Genomic DNA, 13,391 nt, shown 5'->3' on the forward strand with positions numbered 1-13,391 from the left:
CTACGTATTACTTCAACTAAAATATCAGATCTTGACAAAGAGATCGAATCCTATAGATATACGTAAATAAATTCTTGATACTACCTGCTTGAATCGCATATGCATACCTCGCATTTTTTGTCCATTCGATGAATAATATTTATTATATAGGGTAAAAATACTAAAAATAGTTATTACCTCATAATCTCAATTTCAGAAAAATTTATAAGGTGTATGTTGTTGACATCAATTTTTTTAATAATATTTATAACAGAAAATTAATTTAGTTAGGAAATTAATTTTTCTTTCCTAATGCTTAAAAGACAGCTGTAACATGTATTCGTCGATTTTTCTGATAATCCTATAAAAAATTAATGTTTGTTGGATTTTAATTATTGCTAACAAAATATGTGCGAAATTATTCGATTTGTAGTGGATTTGTGCGCTAGAATTGAATATATTATAATATGAGAGTAGATCGAAAAATAACTTTCTTTTCAACCATAAAATTACGTTTAATGCATTAAAAAATATAGAGAGTAAATCAAAGTTTTGATTTGAAACAACGCTAAAAAGCAATGTATAATATATTTGTATATACGAATGATGAAGAAATTATGTATGCATTATAGGAATTATATATATTATATTTATTTAATCCTTGCCTTGCGGCTTAGGATGACTTCCGTCAACCCTTACATAAATTTACGCTTTCTCCTTTACATACATACATTTATATTTCATTTACAAACAACTAGCATTCTGTCTTTCCATTTCCCCTCCCACTATTCTTCTTCCGTCCCCTTCCCCCCTTCCGCTTCCCTTCTAACCTTTTCTATCCATTTCATTACCTCTAGTCCATTTCCTTCCTCTCCTAAAAATACATTTAACTGTATCTCATTTTTTGTCGCTTCGCATTCTTTTAGTATATGTTCTATATTCTCCTCTTCTCTTTGGCATATTCTGCATCTTCTATCCTCTTCCGCTCTCCAATGTTCACTGCTTTTTACCTCGCTCCCACATCTGTATCTGGCTATCAACATTCTATCTTTTTTCTTCTTCTTCCCTAGTAAATACTTTGGTAGCTCCTCTGTTACAATCTCTTTATAATTGCTATTGTATCTTGACTCGTTTATCCTTATTTGTCTCTCTTCCTTCTCTTTTTCCTCTATTCTCCTTACGAGGTTCTCCGCCGCCTCCCCGTCCTCTGCCTCCATTTCTCTCCCTAGCTGCTCCTTCTCCATTCCTGCCTTCTCTATTAGTTCTCTTCTCTTCATCTCCCATTTGCTTTCCTCTTTCCTTGGCCTGCTCCTCTCTAGATCTTTTATACATGCTTGAACTATTTTCTTTTCTGACTGTCTCGCCTTCTCCTCGTACCTCACAGCTCTCCTTATTGCCCTCATTTTTATTTCCTTTATTTTGGCCTCTTCCGATATTATGTAATTCGGGGTTCTTCTATCCAATCCTAAAATCCATTTAACGTACTTTCTTTTTATTTTATCTAATCTGCTTTCGTATAACCACCCCCATATTTCGGCTCCATATAATGCCACGCTTTCTACCAGTGCCTCAAACATTTTCATCCTTCTCCCGAAATCCTCTTTAAATATTCTCTCGCCTATGCTCCATGTCCTCTTCATCGCTATTGTAGCCTTTTTCATCCTCTCCTTTATATGACTCTCCGCTCCTCCATTCTTCTGTAGTATATATCCTAGATACTTTATTTCTTTGACCTCCTCTATTTCCTCCTCCCCCCATTTCCATGCCCTTTTCTTCCTTCTCCCCCCCGCTTTCTCGAACACCATTATTTTTTATTTCTCTGGGCTCACACTCAAGCCTTTTCCTTCCAAATACTTCTTGAATCTTCTCATCATTTCCTTCAATTCCGCCTCTCTCGTCGCCATTAACACTACGTCATCCGCGTATGATACTGTCCAGAATTTTTCCTTCCCTATCACCAGTCCTCCTGCTTGTCCTTTTTCCATTCCTTCCTCTAAATCCATGATGTATACATTGAATAGATTCGGGCTCAACGGGCATCCCTGTCTCAGTCCGTTTATTGTCCAAAATTCCTCTGTCTTCTTGTCTCTTATCTTCACTACATTTCTCGTTTCTTTATATGTTTCCATTATTCTTCGCCTCAAATTATCTTCAATTCCTATCTTTTTCATTATTTCATTCAGTTTTCTTCTATCCACTTTATCGAAAGCTGCTCTGAGATCTACAAAGAATGCAAAAATCTTTCCACTTTTCTTACTCAGCTCCTTATTTGCTACATAGTTTACTGTATATACTGCATCCATCGTTCCTCTATTCCTTCTAAACCCGAATTGCACTTCCCTTAACTTAGACTCTATCTCTTTCTCCAATCTGGCATTTAGGATGCTTGCATATATCTTGTACGCCGTATTCATTAGCGTAACTCCTCGGTAATTTTTTGGGTCGTTTCTCTCTCCTCTTTTGTATATTGGGCTGATCATACCTTTATTCCAATCTCCCGGTATACCCTCTCCTTTCCAGATTCTGTTAATTAGCTTCAGGAATTCTTCGCCTACATCCTTTTGCATAAACCTCCACGCCTCGTTCTCAATCCCGTCCTCTCCAGTTGCCTTTCCCATCTTCAGTTTCTTTAGTACTTCGATCACCTCCTCCCTTGATATTTCTTCGACTCCGTTTATACTCTCCGTCCTCGTGCCGTCTTCTTCTTCCTCGTCTTCTATGTCTAGCACCACTCTTTCCTCCGTCCCTCCTAACATTTTCATGAAGTGGTCTCTCCATTCCTCCATTTGTATCTCCTCGCTTATCCCTTCATTTTTCTTTTTCTTATATTTATTTATATACTTCCAGGCTTCCGCTTCGTTTTTAATGTTCCTTATCCTTTCTTCTTCCTCGCTTTCGTGCCTCTTCTTCTGCTCCTTACACCATTCCTTGTGCTCCTTTCTTTCCCTCACAAACTCTTCTTTTCCGATCCTTCCCTTTTTCCAGTTCCTCATCGATTTTCTCAGCCTTCTTTTCCTTTCCTTCCATTCTTTATTATACCATTCTCTTCTTCCTAATCTCCATGGTATTATTCTTTTCTTATGCTTCGTTATAGCGCTCTTTACTTTTTCTTTCATCTCCTTCCAGATATCTTCCGTATCTGTTTGTGTACTCGTCCATCCTTCACATTTCTCATGATATTCTTTCCTCCCTTCTTCTGTCCAGTCGCTTCTTTCTAATTCTATTTCTTTCTTCCTTCCACCTGCCTTCATCACCTTTGGTCCCATCAACTCCACCTCCAGCGGAACATGATCCGATTCCGTTCTGATTCCTTCTTCCACCATATTTATTTCTTCTCCTGCTCTATCATTCCCTAGGACATAGTCTATAACCGATGATCCCAAATCTCCTATATAAGTCCATCCCCCTTCTCTTCCGAAACTCCCGTTTAGTATCGCCCATCCTCTTTCTTCTATTTTATCTATTAGTATACGTCCTTCCCTATTTATAACTTTATCTACCGAGTTTCTGGTCTCGCTCCTCTTTTCTATCTCTTCTTCCTCATTCATCGGTCCTCCTCTGCTTCCCGTTCTCGCATTGAAATCACCTCCTACTAGCAACCATTCTTCGTCCTCTTCTTGTATCTTCTCCCTTAGTGTATCCATCGTATCTTCCATCTTTTGACTGTATAACGTGATTATTCTCCATTTGTTTCCATTATATTCTACTTTTATTTCTGCCACTTCGTCGCTAATCTCCCTAGTCTCTACCAATTTCAAATTCTTGTTGACCGCTGTTATTATCCCTCCTTTTGCTCTTCCTTTTCTGTGTTCTCTTTTCGCTGGTATACAATTCCAAATAAATTTACTGGACAGTTTGTTTTTAATCTTCCTCCATTTATCGTCCTCCACCCATGTCTCCACTAGTCCTATCACATCAAAATTTTCCAAATAATCCCATGTTTCCTCACATTTCTTAATTAGTCCCGCTAAGTTCCAGAAGCATATCCTTAATCCCCCTTCTTTTTCCGCCTTATTTTCTTCTTCTCCCTCCTCTCTCACTCTCCCTCTCTCCCTCTCCCAGTCTTTACTCTTCTCTACTCTTTCTGAAAAACATCTCTGTTTTCCAGCCTTTCGGTGCTTTCATTCCATTTCTTTTCACAATTGTCTATCCATATTCTTTGGTATCCTACCGTTGCTTTCTTCCCCTTCTCTCTCTCCGCCTTTACTATACTCCATAGCTGCTTTTGTATTTGCCTCTCTGTTGCCGTCAGATCATCATCCATATATATCTTTCTTGCTCTTCCTATCTCCTTCCTCTTTGACATTATTTCTTTTTTATCCTCCCATCTATGAAATCTGACTAGCGTCATTTTGTGTTCACCCCGGCCAATTACCTGCACTTCATCCACTTCCACCTTCTTTTTGGAGATTTCTTCAAGTAATTTCACCATCCTCTCCCTTCCTTCACCTCCACTTTCTACTTTTATTCTTTTTACAATTATGTTATTCTTCCTTCTTCTCCTTTCGGCTGATTCAGCGTTTCTTTCCATCTCTTTCATTCTCTCCATTTAGTTCTCTGCTCTCTAGCTTTTCGCCTCCGCAATTCTCCGCTTTTTGTGCTTTCTCCTCCAACTGTTTTATTCTGTTTTCTAAATTCGCTTTTTGCCCTTCCCAAAGCATTTCTCTCTTTCTATATTCCTCCCTCAGGACGTGTATTTCTTTCATTATCTCTTCTTTATCCTTCTTTCTTTCTCTTTCTTGTTCCTCCATTTTCGCTAAGATTTCTTTCAGCATTTTTTCCGCCTCCATGCCTTCTTCTTTCCCTTCCTCTCTTTTTATTTTGTTTGGCGGCGATCTTATTACCCTTTTTTCTTTACTAAAATTTTCCAGTATTTCCTTTTCGGCCCTATCTGCTATTTCTTTTTCTTCCTCCCTTCCTCTTTTTTTTATGTATTCTACAATTGTTCCTTGGCTTCCTGTCCTATCTCTTACTCTTGACAGCTCCCCCGCTCTCGTGGGCCTGCCTCCTGTAGTTCTACCTTTTTCTATCGTCCCCTTCTCCTTCTCGTCTTTAGTATCTTTTTTCTTGCTTTCCCCCTCCTTCTCATCCATCTAAGTCTTCTTCTCGTTTTTGTTATCTCTTCAGCACCTCTTTCCTCCTGTCACTCTCTTCTTTATCGACGCGTGACGCCTCGCGGTGCTCTGGCTTCGGTTTCTCCGTGCTTGTTTCCGCTTCTATCACCTAACCTCTAAATAGTCGCAGCAACACAGAATCCCCGAAATTCGGCCGCAGCTCAGCCTCCACAACGCCAATTTATATCTGCAGTCCGTCCTGCATATCTGTGCATGCAAATTACCTGAAACAAATTCGCCCCACGGCGAAGGAACGGCAGTTAAGCTCGAAAAAATACTGCCGCGTTTGACCAGCGTGTTTCTCTCTACTTACTCAGTACCGGAAGCCCATTATAGGAATTATATTATAATGTGTATGTGGAAAGCCATATGGCATAGTAAACAATATATATTTTGTAGAATATGCAAAATGTTTATTAACACACTAGCTTTTTCGCCCGCGCTTCGCGCGGGCTCAAAAGCTCTTTCTTCTTTTCCCCGAATAGTAATATTTACCCGAAGGTTCCTCCGTAGCCCTCGGCGGGGAAACAGGTGGATAAATGGTAGGAGAGTGAAAGGAGATGAAGGGAGAGATTGAGAGGTGAGGAAGGTGTTGTTTGAAGGGGGTAGATAGGGGAGTGCGAAAGGAAGACGGGAGAATGGAGGCGAAGCGGAAGGTGGTCTGGAGGAGACGGGAATCGTTGGTGAAGTGGCACGTGGAAAGTGAGGTTAGGGAGAAGGGCGGGAGTGAAGGAATGGAGGTAGCAGCCCAGATTACACGACGAGGGAGCTGAGCGAGTTGGCAGCAGGGAGTATCGATCGGGCGATCGATCGATCTGTCGCGAGACAGAGGATTTGTCGATGGTGGCGCGGCAGGTATGGAACGGAGCAGGGAGGCGTCGCGACAGATCGATGGATCGAATGACCGAAGAGGCCGGACAGATAGACAGGTGATGGAAAGAGAAGGAGAGAAAGCGACGGAGTGGTAGAACGAGGAAGGAGAAGAGGTGACGAGCGTGCGTGAACTGGACTTTGGAGGCAAGGAGAAAGGAGCTAGGGGAGTAGATTAAGGGGGAAGATGGACGAGGATAAAGCGGTGGAGGCGAGGGTATGGATACGGGCGAGGACGAGGGACATAGGAAGAAAGGTGAGTAAGAGGTAGGCGGGAGGAGCGGGGACGGATCAGGGGGGAGGGAAGGCGGCGAGCGGGGGAAGGGGGAGAGAAGGAGGGAGGGGAGGAGAGCAGTCTGACGCGTGTTACATTATTTTTGGAAATGTGGGGGAGGCTGGCAGAAGGGAGGGAAGCGAAGAAAGGACAGAAGCAAGGGAGGCGGAGGGAGATGGTTGGAGTAAAGAGGAGGGGAGGGGAAAGGAAGTGGGTTTTTGTTTCAGAGCGAAGACAGAATAGGAAGGAGGGAAGGTGGCGAGCGGGAGGAGAGAGAGAGAGGAAAGGAGGGGGAGAGAGCAGTGGCAGAAAGGAGGGAAGCGGAGAAATGGCTGAAGCAAGGAAGGCGGAAGGAAGGAGATGGAGGAAGGAAGGACGAAGGGAGGGGAAATAATACATACAAGGTGTGCACCGCTTGTCGTTGGGAAATAGGCGGGATCGATGGAGCGATAGATCGATAGTCGAAGGAGAGAGGGAAATGCGAGACGAAGGCACGTGGCAGGTAGTAAGATAGCAGTACGAGCGAAGGTAAGTGAGAGGAGACGGAAAAGTAATCTGCAGCCAAGGAAAAGAAGCGAAAAAAGAGAAAGAGGGGAAGGAAGGGAGAGAAGGAATTAGCGAGGAAAAGAGGAGAGAAGTAAGTAAGTAAGGGTGGAATTAGGCAGGTACACGTAAGGGGGGTAGAAGGAAGGAGAGAGAATAAGAGGGGGAGTCAAGAGATAGAAGTAAGGTAGTGAGAGTAAGAAAGGGTGTATAGGAGAATTGGTTACAGATCACACCTCTATTAAGCTGGACCCCCCACCAGCGCAAATCAAGTTCGCACTAGGTCAAAAATTTAGTGCTATTTAGGTGCTAATTAAGAGCCCTAGTCCGAATTTTGGTGCTCGAACGGTTTAGCAGGAAATCACGTAAAAAATGGGAGGGTCCAGCTTGCCATTAAGCTGGACCCCCCCATATCAGAAAATAAAAAACAAGTACACTATAATTTAGTGCTAATTAAGTGCTAATTAAGTGCCCTAAAATAACGATAAAATATTGACAGATTATAACATTTATTTAAATATACAACTATATATTGAACACAGTACCGTCGCGGTCGACACAAACACTTAAAAAACTTGCTGCATGAATATATTCGTTACTAAAATGATCGAAAACATATATTATCAAAATATTCCCAAATCTGAGTTTATTGCTAACAGTAAAACAATTACGATAATTAACTTAGACCAGCCATTGGCGCTGAGTACTAAGTTCCGTCACCTGATCGTCTACGAATTAGTTGCTCGCATGATTATAGTATTAAAATAATTTTCATACATTGTACTTTAAAAGAATATCACGATTCGAAGCGCGCCGCGCTCCATGGATAAATTAATTAATTTAAACGCTATGCAGCTAGCACTAAATTCGAATCGTGATATTTTCTTAAAGTACAATGCCTCAGGATTACTTTGGGACCATAATAACGCAAGCACCTAATTCTTTGACGATGCAGTAACGAATTATAGAGCGCGGCGCGCGCGCTTCATGAGTTAATTAATTAATTTCAACGTTTTGCAGCTAGCACTAAATTCGAATCGTGATATTTTCTTAAAGTACAATCCCTCAGGATTATTTTAGGACCATAATAACGCGAGCACCTAATTCTTTGACGATGCAGTAACGAATTATAGAGCGCTGCGCGCGAATTCATGAGTTAATTAATTAATTTCAACCCTTTGCAGCTAGCACTAAATTCGAATCGTGATATTTTCTTAAAGTACAATTCCTCAGGATTATTTTAGGACCATAATAACGCGAGCACCTAATTCTTTGACGATTCTGTAACGCACTTTAGAGCGCGGCGCGCGCGCTTCGCGGATAAACTAATTAATTTCAACACTATACAGCTAGCACTAAATTCGAATCGTGATATTTTCTTAAAGTACAATGCCCTCAGGATTATTTTAGGACCATAATAACGCGAGCACCTAATTCTTTGACGATTCTGTAACGCACTTTAGAGCGCGGCGCGCGCGCTTCGCGGATAAACTAATTAATTTCAACACTATACAGCTAGCACTAAATTCGAATCGTGATATTTTCTTAAAGTACAATCCCTCAGGATTATTTTAGGACCATAATAACGCGAGCACCTAATTCTTTGACGATGCAGTAACGAATTATAGAGCGCGGCGCGCGCGCTTCATGAGTTAATTAATTAATTTCAACGCTTTGCAGCTAGCACTAAATTCGAATCGTGATATTTTCTTAAAGTACAATCCCTCAGGATTATTTTAGGACCATAATAACGCGAGCACCTAATTCTTTGACGATTCTGTAACGCACTTTAGAGCGCGGCGCGCGCGCTTCGCGGATAAACTAATTAATTTCAACACTATACAGCTAGCACTAAATTCGAATCGTGATATTTTCTTAAAGTACAATGCCTCAGGATTATTTTAGGACCATAATAACGCAAGCACCTAATTCTTTGACGATGCAGTAACGAACTTTAGAGCGCTGCGCGCGCATTTCATGAGTTAATTAATTAATTTCAACGCTTTGCAGCTAGCACTAAATTCGAATCGTGATATTTTCTTAAAGTACAATCCCTCAGGATTATTTTAGGACCATAATAACGCGAGCACCTAATTCTTTGACGATGCAGTAACGAATTATAGAGCGCGGCGCGCGCGCTTCATGAGTTAATTAATTAATTTCAACGCTTTGCAGCTAGCACTAAATTCGAATCGTGATATTTTCTTAAAGTACAATCCCTCAGGATTATTTTAAGACCATAATAACGCGAGCACCTAATTCTTTGACGATGCAGTAACGAATTATAGAGCGCTGCGCGCGAAATTCATGAGTTAATTAATTAATTTCAACCCTTTGCAGCTAGCACTAAATTCGAATCGTGATATTTTCTTAAAGTACAATTCCTCAGGATTATTTTAGGACCATAATAACGCGAGCACCTAATTCTTTGACGATTCTGTAACGCACTTTAGAGCGCGGCGCGCGCGCTTCGCGGATAAACTAATTAATTTCAACACTATACAGCTAGCACTAAATTCGAATCGTGATATTTTCTTAAAGTACAATCCCTCAGGATTATTTTAGGACCATAATAACGCGAGCACCTAATTCTTTGACGATTCTGTAACGCACTTTAGAGCGCGGCGCGCGCGCTTCGCGGATAAACTAATTAATTTCAACACTATACAGCTAGCACTAAATTCGAATCGTGATATTTTCTTAAAGTACAATCCCTCAGGATTATTTTAGGACCATAATAACGCGAGCACCTAATTCTTTGACGATGCAGTAACGAATTATAGAGCGCGGCGCGCGCGCTTCATGAGTTAATTAATTAATTTCAACGCTTTGCAGCTAGCACTAAATTCGAATCGTGATATTTTCTTAAAGTACAATCCCTCAGGATTATTTTAGGACCATAATAACGCGAGCACCTAATTCTTTGACGATTCTGTAACGCACTTTAGAGCGCGGCGCGCGCGCTTCGCGGATAAACTAATTAATTTCAACACTATACAGCTAGCACTAAATTCGAATCGTGATATTTTCTTAAAGTACAATGCCTCAGGATTATTTTAGGACCATAATAACGCAAGCACCTAATTCTTTGACGATGCAGTAACGAACTTTAGAGCGCTGCGCGCGCATTCATGAGTTAATTAATTAATTTCAACCTTTGCAGCTAGCACTAAATTCGAATCGTGATATTTTCTTAAAGTACAATCCCTCAGGATTATTTTAGGACCATAATAACGCGAGCACCTAATTCTTTGACGATGCAGTAACGAATTATAGAGCGCGGCGCGCGAATTCATGAGTTAATTAATTAATTTCAACCCTTTGCAGCTAGCACTAAATTCGAATCGTGATATTTTCTTAAAGTACAATCCTCAGGATTATTTTAGGACCATAATAACGCGAGCACCTAATTCTTTGACGATTCTGTAACGCACTTTAGAGCGCGGCGCGCGCGCTTCGCGGATAAACTAATTAATTTCAACACTATACAGCTAGCACTAAATTCGAATCGTGATATTTTCTTAAAGTACAATCCCTCAGGATTATTTTAGGACCATAATAACGCGAGCACCTAATTCTTTGACGATGCAGTAACGAACTTTAGAGCGCTGCGCGCGCATTTCATGAGTTAATTAATTAATTTCAACCCTTTGCAGCTAGCACTAAATTCGAATCGTGATATTTTCTTAAAGTACAATCCCTCAGGATTATTTTAGGACCATAATAACGCGAGCACCTAATTCTTTGACGATTCATAAACGAACTTTAGAGCGCTGCGCGCGCATTTCATGAGTTAATTAATTAATTTCAACACTATACAGCTAGCACTAAATTCGAATCGTGATATTTTCTTAAAGTACAATGCCTCAGGATTATTTTAGGACCATAATAACGCAAGCACCTAATTCTTTGACGATGCAGTAACGAATTATAGAGCGCGGCGCGCGCGCTTCATGAGTTAATTAATTAATTTCAACGCTTTGCAGCTAGCACTAAATTCGAATCGTGATATTTTCTTAAAGTACAATCCCTCAGGATTATTTTGGGACCAAAAACACGCGAGCACCTAATTCTTTGACGATGCATAGTGTTGAAATTAATTAGTTTATCCGCGAAGCGCGCGCGCCGCGCTCTAAAGTGCGTTACAGAATCGTCAAAGAATTAGGTGCTCGCGTTATTATGGTCCTAAAATAATCCTGAGGGATTGTACTTTAAGAAAATATCACGATTCGAATTTAGTGCTAGCTGTATAGTGTTGAAATTAATTAGTTTATCCGCGAAGCGCGCGCGCCGCGCTCTAAAGTTCGTTACTGCATCGTCAAAGAATTAGGTGCTTGCGTTATTATGGTCCTAAAATAATCCTGAGGCATTGTACTTTAAGAAAATATCACGATTCGAATTTAGTGCTAGCTGTATAGTGTTGAAATTAATTAGTTTATCCGCGAAGCGCGCGCGCCGCGCTCTAAAGTGCGTTACGAATCGTCAAAGAATTAGGTGCTCGCGTTATTATGGTCCTAAAATAATCCTGAGGGATTGTACTTTAAGAAAATATCACGATTCGAATTTAGTGCTAGCTGCAAAGCGTTGAAATTAATTAATTAACTCATGAAGCGCGCGCGCCGCGCTCTATAAGTTCGTTACTGCATCGTCAAGAATTAGGTGCTTGCGTTATTATGGTCCTAAAATAATCCTGAGGCATTGTACTTTAAGAAAATATCACGATTCGAATTTAGTGCTAGCTGTATAGTGTTGAAATTAATTAGTTTATCCGCGAAGCGCGCGCGCCGCGCTCTAAAGTGCGTTACAGAATCGTCAAAGAATTAGGTGCTCGCGTTATTATGGTCCTAAAATAATCCTGAGGGATTGTACTTTAAGAAAATATCACGATTCGAATTTAGTGCTAGCTGTATAGTGTTGAAATTAATTAGTTTATCCGCGAAGCGCGCGCGCCGCGCTCTAAAGTGCGTTACAGAATCGTCAAAGAATTAGGTGCTCGCGTTATTATGGTCCTAAAATAATCCTGAGGAATTGTACTTTAAGAAAATATCACGATTCGAATTTAGTGCTAGCTGCAAAGGGTTGAAATTAATTAATTAACTCATGAATTTCGCGCGCAGCGCTCTATAATTCGTTACTGCATCGTCAAAGAATTAGGTGCTCGCGTTATTATGGTCCTAAAATAATCCTGAGGGATTGTACTTTAAGAAAATATCACGATTCGAATTTAGTGCTAGCTGTATAGTGTTGAAATTAATTAGTTTATCCGCGAAGCGCGCGCGCCGCGCTCTAAAGTGCGTTACAGAATCGTCAAAGAATTAGGTGCTCGCGTTATTATGGTCCTAAAATAATCCTGAGGGATTGTACTTTAAGAAAATATCACGATTCGAATTTAGTGCTAGCTGCAAAGGGTTGAAATTAATTAATTAACTCATGAATTGCGCGCGCAGCGCTCTATAAGTTCGTTACTGCATCGTCAAAGAATTAGGTGCTTGCGTTATTATGGTCCTAAAATAATCCTGAGGCATTGTACTTTAAGAAAATATCACGATTCGAATTTAGTGCTAGCTGTATAGTGTTGAAATTAATTAGTTTATCCGCGAAGCGCGCGCGCCGCGCTCTAAAGTGCGTTACAGAATCGTCAAAGAATTAGGTGCTCGCGTTATTATGGTCCTAAAATAATCCTGAGGGATTGTACTTTAAGAAAATATCACGATTCGAATTTAGTGCTAGCTGCAAAGGGTTGAAATTAATTAATTAACTCATGAAATGCGCGCGCGCCGCGCTCTAAAGTTCGTTACGGCATCGTCAAAGAATTAGGTGCTCGCGTTATTATGGTCCTAAAATAATCCTGAGGGATTGTACTTTAAGAAAATATCACGATTCGAATTTAGTGCTAGCTGCAAAGGGTTGAAATTAATTAATTAACTCATGAAGCGCGCGCGCAGCGCTCTATAATTCGTTACTGCATCGTCAAAGAATTAGGTGCTCGCGTTATTATGGTCCTAAAATAATCCTGAGGGATTGTACTTTAAGAAAATATCACGATTCGAATTTAGTGCTAGCTGCAAAGCGTTGAAATTAATTAATTAACTCATGAAGCGCGCGCGCCGCGCTCTATAATTCGTTACTGCATCGTCAAAGAATTAGGTGCTCGCGTTATTATGGTCCTAAAATAATCCTGAGGGATTGTACTTTAAGAAAATATCACGATTCGAATTTAGTGCTAGCTGCAAAGCGTTGAAATTAATTAGTTAACTCATGAAGCGCGCGCGCCGCGCTCTAAAGTTCGTTACTGCATCGTCAAAGAATTAGGTGCTTGCGTTATTATGGTCCTAAAATAATCCTGAGGCATTGTACTTTAAGAAAATATCACGATTCGAATTTAGTGCTAGCTGTATAGTGTTGAAATTAATTAGTTTATCCGCGAAGCGCGCGCGCCGCGCTCTAAAGTGCGTTACAGAATCGTCAAAGAATTAGGTGCTCGCGTTATTATGGTCCTAAAATAATCCTGAGGGATTGTACTTTAAGAAAATATCACGATTCGAATTTAGTGCTAGCTGCAAAGCGTTGAAATTAATTAATTACTCATGAAGCGCGCGCGCCGCGCTCTA

General features: G+C 40.7%; 1 pseudogene; it reads right to left on the reverse strand.

Moving 5' to 3' along the window:
* Positions 1–330: 330 nt before the first annotated feature.
* LOC139785087 (uncharacterized) lies at positions 331–6,275 on the reverse strand (annotated as a pseudogene).
* Positions 6,276–13,391: the final 7,116 nt, after the last annotated feature.

Source organism: Temnothorax nylanderi, unplaced genomic scaffold, assembly GCF_030848795.1.
Source record: "Temnothorax nylanderi isolate EJ_2023f unplaced genomic scaffold, tnyl_v1.0 TNYL_tig0736_pilon, whole genome shotgun sequence".
Classification (NCBI taxonomy): Eukaryota; Metazoa; Arthropoda; class Insecta; order Hymenoptera; family Formicidae; genus Temnothorax; species Temnothorax nylanderi.